Genomic DNA, 12,824 nt, shown 5'->3' with positions numbered 1-12,824 from the left:
ACCAAACACACACTGTCCCATACACAAATCCATCACAAGGGGATGGATAACAAAATACAGGCGGAGACGAGTCCAGCTCCCTAGAAGGGCCAGTCTACCCTCTGACAGTGTATTTGTGTGTGCAAGCAGCTGTATGTGTCAGCAGATTTTGAAATTTCACACCTATCCACCCATTTGCACATGGTATTACTGAAATTACAAACTCAATTACTATTTGCTGTGCATGTAGATTGAATAATTGACATGCAGAAAGGTACGTAGCTGCACCATTAACTAATTTGCACATGCAAATGATTGTTTCCATACAGATGTTTGTGGGCTGACCTACTGCACTCTTTTTTGAAAATCTGGTATTTAAAATGGGATTACAGTCTGCAAAGTGACTCTAAAATAACACCGTGGAGCTCTATAGTTATTCTCTCTGTGATTGTTCTAAGTTATGCTCTTCTAACTTACACTGGATGCTAACAGCCTCAGAGGTCTGTTGTGACAACTGAGGGTTACAGAGGCATAGAGATACCACCCCAGCTGTAGGAAGGGGGCATGGGAATGGCTATATCAATTCTACACCATCCAAGGCCCTCCTTGGACCGGGAAGATCTTACAATAGACAGTTTTCAGGTTGTCTTCTGCCAACAGAGTGACATAAAGCAACTTTACTGAACTTAAGAGGTGAGTCCTTATTTCTGATGGCAGGATTTATGCCTTGGGCTCTCTTCTTACACTTCTCAATACCCAGCTGGATACTGTGAATTTTGCTTAACAGTGTTTACCTTATGCTATGTGATATTCCCATCAGAGGCAGACATTTTATCTCAATAGTCCCAATACATGTTATGCTTGGAGATGCATGGACTATATGGGGGGAGGGAGTGGGGGGCATCTAACTTGAATTACCTTCCCAGCAGTTGTAAGTTGAGGTGTTTTCTGTTTCTCCTTTGAGCTTGTCAAGTTTTGGTTTGGAAATGAATAACTGAGAAATATTTACTCCCAAATCCTCTTCCTCTGGTGCTCCTTGCTTTCACTAAGCAGAAGCAGTCAGAATCCCAGAAATGTATGTCCTAGTATACTTTGAGCTGCATCTGAAAAACCCTGCTACACATTCTTGTGTTTTTTCTGAACACTTTTGTGGCTATCGGGCCCTTGTTAAAAAAAAAAAGACTATAATTATATCGATAAGAGCTATTAGTGTTTGTTATAATAAAATAAATCATCAATATAATGTCCTTCCTAAGAATTACAGCCACTCCTTCCTGCCACTACACTGTTGTGCTAGGGTGTTATCTGCATTCTTATGTCTGGCATTTGCAATTTTTGATGGCCTTCAGTCCTCAAACTATCCCTACTGCATGTGCGTACATTAAATAAACCTAGATTAGCAAGCATTTTGGAGATAAAACAGAGCTAGTGTAGTGCAAAGGACTGCACTTCCCTAAGGTCAGGCTCATTTGATAGGTTAAATACTAACTTGATAGTAATTATGATCTCCATAGAGTGAGACAAGGAGAGAATAAGATATTTAACACCGTGTGCATTGGCTATGAAAACCTTTTCAACTCTTGCTTTCATCCTTAAAGTTTTCAGTTTTATTAAAAATATATTGGTGTATTTTTAAAGAAATAATGACCCTTTTCTCCATTCACGTTTTCTTTTCGTTCAGAAACTTTTCTCTGTGTTTACTCTCCACTTCCCAAGGATGGATGCTCTAGCTACCATCTACAGCAGCATCATAAATATCCATTTCCAGCACTGGGGCTTCTGTTACAGTGTACTGAAATCTATCAGCACACTCACACAAGCTGCACTTTGTCTGCATCAGAAAATGGCCCAGAATTTCCTACCCACAGCTATTAGAATCCATTATCTTTTTAATTTAAGAGGTGCTTCCTACCTACACATATTCCAGCCAACACAGTTTCCTCTGCTATGTATAGGATCAGACCAATCACCCTTTTCCTCCACCATGCATTGTAAACGTTTATAAGATTTATGTTACTCTTCTTAAAGTCTCTAGTCAAACTGAGCTGGGGATTGCCCTCAAATAAATACATACGCATAACCGCTGTTAACGCCAAAAGGAGTTGATGATCTCCAAAATATTTTGCAATAGGGTTCCCTTATGTTGACACACAAGCCTTGAAAAATAGTTCAGCATCCGGAGTCCAAATCAATTGAAAGATATGGAGGATGCAAGAGTTTCATCCTGGGAGATGAGGAGATACACCCCACCAGAGAGAGAAAGGGATGTAAAGATACCAGTAGAATAATTTTATCCACATTCCACACACTGCTGTGCCTGAGTAAACCAGGACTTAAACTCTTTATGGAACCTTAGAAGAGTAATTTTTTTGTTTTTTCAATTGTACTGCAGCCCAGTGCTTGTTTAATAATGGACACACCCTTATTCACAGCATCAGAAATTTGTGATTAAAAGTCTAATAGAGGATAGTTACCTATGTAGGTATGTGCAGTACACCAAGCTTTTGTCAGCCATGAAAACTATCATATGATGAAAAGAGGTTCACATTCCAGACCTTCTCTAAACTGAATTTAAAACCCCCTTGCCGTGGGGTGCCATGCTCAGGGCCGGAGCACTTCCTTCTGACTCCCTCTGGGGATTAGCTCTGCCAGTCCAACACCCCTCCTGTCATTGCTCACTCCATCACTCTCTATCTCGCTTTCTCGCTCTCTCAGGACTCAACTGCTCCTGCTTCATGCTTGTCCCCCCAGCAAGGTCATTGCAGTCCTCTCTTTGCAGAATATCAAACTCTCTGGGAACCCAGGCAATCTTTCCTCTCCCTTCCCTTTAACAATACCACTGTCCAGTGGCTGGTAGGGGAACCCAGGCCTGTCCTCTATGTGGGGTTCCAGCCCAGCAGAGGTATTAGGGGTTTGTGGGGTCCTGGGCCAGAGTACGTGAGGGCCCCATCCCACCTCTTCCGCCTGCAGTTCCCCCTGGCTGCCTCTGGCACTCCTGTTGGGGAAATGGGGTCAGGGCACAGGGACTTGCCCCTCTCCCTGGCAGGAGTGCTTGGTGGGCACCCATTTTTCCAGGGGCCCCCCAATTGGCCAGGGACCCTGGGCACAGGCCCCAGTGGCCTAGTGGCAAATCCGCCACTGCAGCCTAGGGACCATACAACAAGCGGTCAAGGTCTGCTCAGTCTTACTGCTAAATCCCTGATCTACTTCCTCCCTTACTGTCTCTCACCTTGATAGTGACTGCAGTTTCTCTCTCTCTCTCTCTCTCTCTGCAGCCCCCTTCTACTCTCAGCTCCTGGGCTTTATTTAGGCCCCTCCTGTTCCTGTCTAGCTGACCATTATCTCTAATTCATCCCTGTTCCCTGGCTTCTCCTCCAGGGGCAGCCTAGGAGGCTAATTAGCCCACCTGCCACCTTAACCCCTTCAGGTCTTGTGTGGGGTGGACATACCATCACTTCCCTGTTATAGTCTGCTCCTACCTCCGCTCTTTGTAATCGCTGTACATGACCATGTGCTCAGGGTGTTCAGGGACAACATTATGCTGCACATTTCTTCAGGGTGAATCTCATGAGGAATGATCTTCCCAGGCACTGAGCATCTCCTAAGATTCCCATTGATGTCAGGGGGAGAGGAGGGCTCTCATGCCCTCTAAGAAGGATCTTGGCACCTTGCAAGACCTAGTTCAAGTGAAGCAGTGTCAGTTTGTACCCACAAGTTAGAATGCCCCACCCATTAGCTAGCTGTCTTGGCAGGAACTTTCAAGAGACCAAGTTTTCTCCTGAGATTTCTAATGCTGCCTGAGCTGTGCTGGAAGCAGAAAGCACAATGAGGCATGGAAATAAAAATGAATGAGAGCACATAGTGTTTGATTCTCAAAATGGGGGAAAGGGTTTGTCGCAGAGGAAGAAGAGTGTTCCTATTTTATTTTCAAGGTGGTTTCCCTCCCTTTATCCTACCACTATTTATTGAAGTGAGAACCTTTTTGGTATTGTGGGTCAGGTTTATCGGAGGCTAGAAAGAGTGTGAGGCAGCATGTAGGGAGTCTGCCGGAGTGCGAAGGAGGTCAGCAATTTGGGCAGCCTGAGCAGAGCGGGCAGTAGCACATGCTGTTGATAGTGTGACTTTTATTTACAGGTACTTAGGCACCTGACTTCTATTGATTTCAATGGGAGTTAGTGCTTAAACAGCATTGAGGATCTGGCCCTTATACCATTTCTGGTCGGTTACTGGTTGTCTGTAGCTTTTGGGGTCTATTTCACATTTGCAAAGCCAAGGTCCCTGACACCTGCTTTTTCTGCATCCTGTTTAGATGCAGGAAGTGCTGGATGTTAGTTTTTAAGATCGCCTAGTACAACTGGATGAAAAGGTCACCAAAGAAGGAAAAAATTTCCCAAGAAACTCCCCTGATGTCAAAAAATGCCCAGATAGGTTCCTAATCGCTCCTCACACCAGGTGTAGAATTCTGGGCTTAAATAAGCGAGCTGGGATTAACATGTCCCTGAATGAGAGAATTAGGGAAGGTATGGTTACATGAGCCACCTGCTTCACGCTCTCAAGACGTAGTCTGACATGCCAGGGTGACACTTGGTGTTAGCTGCCCAAAGTCAAGGTGTTGTGTGCATTAGCACTATGTGGGACAGAATTTCAGCTGCTGAAGCTTAGAGATTAATGACCTCTGGAGACAAGTAGAAATTGTGGGTGAATAGTGGCTCTGCTGAAGTTAGTAGGAGCTTTGCCTTTGACTTCAGTGGGGTCAGGATTTTACCCCATATATTGTTAAGCAATGATGACCGGTCGGGAAAAATGGAGGATAGGAAAGTGTTAGGCAATAAGAAGTACGATGAAGGTGCCAGTCAAACTGTACAGTGAATTGGAATCAACTTTAAGCGAGGTAGTAGGGGATTAAAGACTCACTTATTTGTAACATCACTAGCGGTACTGGTGCTGAAGTCCTTCAGGCGTGTTACCGGGTCAGCTAGGAATATGTGTCAGAGGTAATGAGAATGCGAGTGGCAGTGGGGGGACAGTGTTGACCTGGCAAAATATTGTGAGGCTGAGTTGAATGGGGGAGTGAAGCATGTCAGAGACAAATAAAACAGGAAACATTATCTCAGCAAAAATGAAATGATAGTAGAGAATGGGAGAAAAAGGAATCACTGTTCCTGAAGCAGCCACAGAACCTCATTATATAACTTCTGCTGCTCTGACAACAAATCGTTAATTTCCTAGTAAACACACACATTTATGGAAAGCAAATATTCATATTTTGGTGACACAAAAATGCATCTAACTGAATGAAGCATTTTAGTTACTAATCAGAAATGGATAGTATAATGTTCATAAAAAGTCAAGCATGGAAATGAAATTTGAAAAAATTTTTGCAGGGAATGTTTTTTGCATTTCAAGAGTGTGTGAGATTTCCTATTGACTTGGTTAATTTATGGCTTCCATGAATCATTCTGAGTCTAGTCAGATGAACTTATGGAGGAAAAGGATATTGAACATTTTAACAAAGTTCTTATTGATACTGTAAAAAGATATTTTGAGGTATGATTTCAATATATATGAGATGCCTATGAGTAATACATGTGAGTGCTTCTATGCTGTTTCATGCCGTATTACCTCCCATTTACCCAAAATTTAGAATAATTAGAACAGGATTCATGATTTTAAATAAGAATATACCTGACAGCTCTGTGGATCATTGTATAACAGGTTCCTTTTTCTTGTTTCTATGTATTCATATGCCTAACTGGACATGATTTGAATATTATGAAAAGGATAGTATTAAATACTTCCTGTTATATTGGAAACATAGTTATTCCAGTTTCTTCTTTGAAATTAGATTGTTTACCTTCCATTCTGGTCAGCTACTTGTATGTTACAACCTCATGGTGAATGCTGCAATGAAAAATGAGAGCCTTATGGTATTAGTAAATGGGTAAAACTAATGATAGAAACTACATGAAATAATAAATATATATATATATATATATATATAAATCTGCTTCTTGAGTAGAAGCCTCAGTGAAATGGTCTGGTTGTGTTAAATCATTTCCTTCTGAGCAAGTGTCAGTGCAAAACTGTCACACAATTGTCAGTAACTGGCACCCTTGTTGGTAGGCTCATCAGAGAAAACAAAGACCGAATTACCATGAAAACGAAACTTCTGGAAGGAGTCCCTCCAGATTACGGTTGTGTCTTGTTGGCAGGGAATGATGGGGAAATGTAAATTGCCACTGTGTATGCTGTGTTTGCTTTGTGGGTAGAGGATTTCAGCCTCCAAAGATGTCAATTCAGCAGCTTTCACAAGCACTAACAATTCATTCAAAACATTAAAATTAGGAGAAAAAATGTGATAAAGGGTTAATGTGCTGTGTGAATGCTTGTTTATATCTCTCTATTGTTACCATCAGGGTGTTGATGAGCACGTATTTATCCATAAGCCACTAATTTACTGCCACTTTGCCCATGGTGTTGGAGAACCTTGTTACTTTCCAGTATCTGATTGGGAGAAGCTGACCAGAATTTTAACAGATTCATTAGAGCACTACAATGAGCTTCATGCTGCAATGAATCTTGTTCTTTTTGAGCATGCTATACAGCACATGTAAGTTTCCTTACTTTCAGCTGGTATAATGTGTACTCTAACAAAGATAATCACTGAAGTGCAAATTCGTTTAAAGGTGACCTGCAAGGGTATTAAAAATAACCTCACATATCTTTAGAGCAGTGTGCTGAGTGCCTCAAGTGACCAGACTAAGCCAGGCATTTAGCACTGTTTTAAAATAAAATGTAACAATTTTTACTTTTAAAGGTTCCAAGAAACCTCGACCCACTGTGAATTGTTGGCTTCCTCTCAGTGTGACCCACCAAGCATGTTGCTGATCACATCAAATCCACTATAGAGCCCTGGGGCAGACTGCAGCTTTACCCATTACAATATTTTAAGACTTGTTATTACAATATTATATTGATTTCAAATATTTTACATTTCTATGTGGGAATGAAATAAAGGTTATTTAAAAAACACTTTGAAATCTAGGAAGGAGGCTTTAATTAACTTCCCCAGGGTCACTCCAGTCTGAAGTGGGGTTCTGTGGTAGATATGACATCTGTTTAGTCAATGCCAGGAGGTCATCTACAACTGGAGGTATTGATCCAGTGTGTCTAGACTTAGCAAAGTCTAAAAAAAGAAGGGGGGGGGGGAAGGGAACTAAAGTAAGATTTACATTTTAAATCCCTTTGGGGGGATTTTCTGGGACATCTCTTGCATGTTTTGTAAGCTGATTGTTTATTGATAAAATTATTTTACAGGCCCTTTTTAATACAGACCTAAGTTTTGCACCTAGGGAGCCAAATTTAGCTCTGGTTTAACTCCATTGTCTTATGCTTTATTAGGTTTATTTAATTCTTTATTACATTTATTTTAGCCCAAACATGAGCTAGACACTCACTGCATGTGTAAATTAGGATTACTCACATGAGCTAAGATTTGCAGGATCCGTTATTAAAATTAAGCATTCACTGATTTTGTTGTTTGTTCACTTTTTGCATTCCATTTAGCTTAAATAGTAAAACTACACTAGTCAGTTTTGCTTTGTATATGGTGTTTCACCGTTTGGTTCTCATATATTTGTACAATGCCAGTGCTTTTGAGCTCACAACATTATAGGTAAAAAGAAAAGGAGTACTTATGGCACCTTAGAGACTAACAAATTTATTTGAACATAAGCTTTCATGAGCTACAGCTCACTTCAGCTTATGCTCAAATAAATTTGTTAGTCTCTAAGATGCCACAAGTACTCCTTTTCTTTTTGCGAATACAGACTAACACGGCTGCTACTCTGAAACCTAACATTATAGGTGAAATTTAAGTCACCATCCCCTGCCAAATCCTTCACACACACACCCTTCACTAAAATATAATGCAAAATAAGAAAATATTTCTGTTTGCTGATTTTTGGAATCCCTGACACACACACACACCCCTCCTCAAAGCTTAAAATGGGGGTCTGTATCCCTTGGCCTCTCAAGGATACCTTTGAATTGTGAACAATATTTTCCATTTTGAGGAATGTCATTAGATTCACCTTGACACAAAAGTAGAAATACAAGTCAATGGTGGAGGATCCCCAAAGGAATGTAAAAATTCTTCTTCCACTGGGACTCTGAGCTAAAAGCATATTAGCTCTTCATCTTGTTTGGATTTTGTTAATTAAGAAAAATGTACTTAGTTACTCTGACAGGAAGCAGTGTATGTAGAGGCTGAACTGAGCTTGAGACCAGATGTCACATAGTCTGAGATAGCATAAGTTTCTTGTGCTACTTCACTGTTAATAGAGTAGAACCTCATCAATTATGGTAGCTAAAAGAACTCCATATTTTACTCAAGTGGGAATGTAATTAAGCCATACGATAGAGGCTTTATCCTTTTACTGCTATACATGGTTGGTTGTGTCTTAACGATCTTAAATGACGTTTTTGTTCAACGTTTTTCAACATGGAAATTACAGGAACTGGCAATTGGGGAATATATTGACCCGTTCATATCTAGTTCACCAGTTTGAATGCAGTCAGTGACAGTAGTGACCAAAAGTGACTGCTCTCTGCTGGCTGTATTTGAAGAAGATCTCAGTCCAGTTCCTAGTAGGTGTCCATATCCTACAGATTACCACTGGTACTAACTGGTAGTCCCAGCAGAGAAGCCAGAGGCTGACTAGGCTTATAGAATTGCTGTAGCTTTGACATTCCAAAGGGCCTAGAAAATAAGCAGATATGATTGATACAGTTGACCTTCAGTATTTTCCTCTCATCACCTTTTTAAAAAATATCTCCCTTTTGAAGGTTTCCATACCATATATGGCCCACCCCAAAAGATTAGGAAGATGGCAATCCAGACAGGGACTCTGCAGCTTGGATCTATCTGTGAAAATCAAACTAATATTTTCTAGCGCATAAACTTCAATAGATTACATATGATGGAAAAGTCTGCTACCAAGCAAAAATAAAAACACTGTAATTTAATATAATTTCCATAGGTGTCATGTCAGCTGCATTCTTGAGGCCCCATATGGCAATGCTCTCTTAATTGGAGTTGGAGGTAAGGGCAAGCAAAATTGGTGCTGCTTAGCAGCCTTTCTCAGCTCCCTGGCAGTTTTCCAAATAGCTTTTGGTAAAGGAAATGCTATTCATGATCTCAGGGTAAAAGTTTTAATTTCTTTTAACATACTGTTTTTATTTCCCAAGGTTCATAGAATTACCCACTTTCTGTCAGCTGAAGATGGGAGATTACTTGCTGTACGTGAGCAATGAATAACAGATTATTTTATGTGTGTGCACGTCTGTGCATAGTGATGGTAGCCCTCAACATGTGATTGTAGGCTTTGCCTCTCCCCATTACTAAAGTTGTATGTTGTGAGCCTAGAAATGCTCCCTGTATTGATTGGTTTCCCCCTTACCAGAGGGAACATTCAACAGTTTGTGAAGATGACTTTCTGGCTGCTTTGTGCTGAGTGGTGCAATTTTATGTGAATTGTTTTCCTTCTCCTTACTTGTCCTTTATCTCACAGTCTCTGCTAAGGAAGCACAAACCAAATATCATTTAATTCTGAGTTTAACTTTCAAACTCTGTGTTTGAGAGGATTAGAAATTAGGCAAGGTAAATTCACCCATTTTAGCATGGACTAAATCACTAAAGCACACACAATATCTTAAGCTTAACTGTGGCCAGCTTTTATTTGTGACCTAACTGTGGCAATTGTTCATATTGGCCTGTAGCCATAACATCTTGACAAAGGGCCAAATTTACTAGCTGGAAGTCAGTGAACTTGTATTACAGAGTAATTTAGCCTCAAGAAATATAATATTTATTTATTTATATCAGTGGATAACTTTATTTCATATTTCTGTAGTTCATTGAAAATAAATGGGTCTTTACCCCATTGTGACTGACAGATTGCATCCGATGAAGTGAGCTGTAGCTCACGAAAGCTTATGCTCAAATAAATTGGTTAGTCTCTAAGGTGCCACAAGTACTCCTTTTCTTTTTGCGAATACAGACGAACACGGCTGCTACTCTGAAACCAGATTAAAATATAAAATTTATAACCTTCAGAAAATATATGGTCAAAACTATGATGTTATTACCAATTTCCTAAATGCTTATTTCTATAAAAGAGTAGAAGAACTCCAAAGAAGACTTTAAGTAACTAAGAATATGTTCTTAATTAAAAAAGTAAAAATAAGTTTTACATTTATTATACATAATAAAATATAAGTAATTAAAGAATATTATGTAATGGAGTTCAGATGTAATGGAGATCAGAAACTCAAGCTACAGAAAAAAAGATTTGTTAGTGTTCTCATCAGCAGAATCTTGCAATTGAGAAACTTACTGCTCTGGGTCTAAGTGGAAGGTGATAGGTGGTGGTCTTCTCTTTCAGTATTTCATCGTGGGGGGATGAATATTCCAACATCATCTGGCAAAGAGTTCCACAGGTTGATTGTGAGTTATGTGAAGAAATACATCCTTTCATTTGTTTTAAATCTGCTGCCTATTAATTTCATTTGGTGATTCTTAGTTCTGTGTTATGAGAAGGAGTAAATAACACTTCCTTATTTACTTTCTCCACACCAGTTATGATTTTATAGACCTCAGTCATATTCCCCTTTAATCATCTTTTTTCCAAGATGAAAAGTGCCAGTCTTATTAATCCCTCCTCATACGAAAGCCGTTCCATACCCCTAATAATTTTTGTTGCCCTTTTCTGAACCTTTTCCAATTCCAGTATATCTTTTTTGAGATGGGGCAACCACATCTGCATAAAATATTCAAGATGTGGTCTTACCATGGATTTATATAGAGGCAATATGATATTTTCTGTCTTATTATCTATCCCTTTCTTAATGATTCCCAACATTCTGTTCGCTTTTTTGACTGCCCCATCACATTGAGTGGATGTTTTCAGAGAACTATCCACAATGACTCCAAAATCTCTTTCTTGAGTGGTAACAACTAATTTACACCCCCTCACTTTATATGTATAGTTGGGATTATGTTTTCCAATGTGCATTACTTTGCATTTATTAACATTGAGTTTCGTCTGATATTTTGTTGCCCAATCACCCAGTGTGGAGAGATCGTTTTGTAGCTCTTTCCAGTCTGTCTGGGACTTAACGGTCTTGAGTAGTTTTGTATTGGCATATGATAGTCAAAGTACTGTTGTGGTTTTTTAATCAATGTGTTCTGCACTGGATTTATGCATGCCTTTAGTGTCCATACTTCCCCATGTAAAAAACAAGAATAGAGTATGCCACATGAATAATTTGTATTCATCTACATGTCTCTGTTTTTAACTTGGATTCTCATGCCTGTGAAGATCTGTCATCTTCATACATTTTTATGTGGAGTTTCAGGGGTGGTGCAGTGATCTTCATGGCAACACTTTTTTTATTGAGGACCCAGTGGTATCTCAGCAATGTTTGGAAGACAAACTGATGGTGGTTGCTCTACAATTATTAGATACATTGTCCCTAGGTATCACCAAAATGGTGGCACAGAAATAAATATCTACATGTTTAAACCCTTTCCAATCACAATCCTTTCCTTGTTTTCTGTATGCAATAAATAAAGTAATAAATAGAAACGTGGTTTTACTATAAAAGGACATTAACATTATTTACCATCTGTAACTTATTGTTGGGACAAAATGATCTGTAGCTGAAAACTTACAAATGAATGGGCCATGTTTCTCTCTAGTGCAACTATACTGAATTTAGTAGAATTATACTAGGGGTTAATTTGGCCCCATGGGCCAAGTTAAGTGATATGGGCTTATAGAATTACTGTAGCTTTGACATTCCCAAGGGCCTAGAAAATAAGCAGATATGATCAATACAGTTGACCTTCAGTATTTTCCTCTCATCACCTTTTTTAAAAAATCTCCCTTTAGAAGGTTTCCCTACCATATATGGCCCAGATTATGCATTGCAAATTACACAGGTGAAACTCAGAGTGGCACAGAGGTGACCCATTGAAGTGAATGGGGCTATATGTGGGTGCACCCATGTGGTTCTCAGTGCTAGATCAGTGCCTGACTGAATGAACCAACTGTACCTCATGTTCACCTGCTGAGCCTGCTCTGAAGTGTGCATCTCAGTTTTGAGTTGGATGCCCTTTGGGGTTTCAGCAGATGCACAGATATTGTATATACGTTACTTATCTAGAAACAACAGTACAAAAACATCCCTTTGTTCTTCACTTTCATATGACCATTCTGTCGATCCCAGAATATGAGTTAGAGTTTTTCATGAACTGGTCCTTAAATCTGATTTATGTACTCCATAGAATCATGGTTTGCTTTTCACAAAACACCATCTACTCAAGTTTTACTTGACTTTTATGATCTGTCTAAAATGTATCTTCCTGATATTCACAATGATTTAAAATCACCATTCTTCTCCCCCACACCTGCAGAGATGCTTGTTTCACTGCTTCTCTCTTACTACTTATAGTAATTGTGTCCTGTCTAGAATCCCAGCATTTTACTGGAAAACTAAACAGTATACAGGAAAACATTTGTGGTGGAAAGTAGGAAAATACTATATGAGGAACAATCAGCGTGGGCTTTATAGGGTAATCAGCAAGCTGATCTGAGAGCAAAATGATTGTTCATCTTTTTGGGTAGCTTCCCTGTCTTTCTTTGTGACAGTGGCTAGATCTTCAAATTGTTAATTATGTACTGCCCTCTAGGGATATGTGTTTTGCTTGTGGCAACCTGCTTGGAGGCCTTAAGGGATCCATTTATTACAGTCTGTATTTCTCATATGGAATGCTTACTTCT

General features: G+C 39.6%; 1 pseudogene across 1 annotated transcript in view; it reads left to right on the top strand.

Annotated features, from left to right (window-relative positions):
• Nucleotides 1-12,824, top strand: part of LOC311528133 (dynein axonemal heavy chain 11-like) — a 185,123-nt pseudogene that overhangs the window by 72,053 nt on the left and 100,246 nt on the right. The window contains exons 13-16 of the transcript in view: nt 1,661-1,880; nt 5,344-5,526; nt 6,396-6,589; nt 9,021-9,183. The product of the transcript in view is annotated as a dynein axonemal heavy chain 11-like (transcript). The remainder of the gene's footprint in view (nt 1-1,660; nt 1,881-5,343; nt 5,527-6,395; nt 6,590-9,020; nt 9,184-12,824) is intronic.

Source organism: Lepidochelys olivacea (genome assembly GCF_965140295.1).
Source record: "Lepidochelys olivacea isolate rLepOli2 genome assembly, chromosome: 11".
Taxonomy (NCBI): Eukaryota; Metazoa; Chordata; order Testudines; family Cheloniidae; genus Lepidochelys; species Lepidochelys olivacea.
This window is presented reverse-complemented; position numbering and strand designations above follow the sequence as displayed.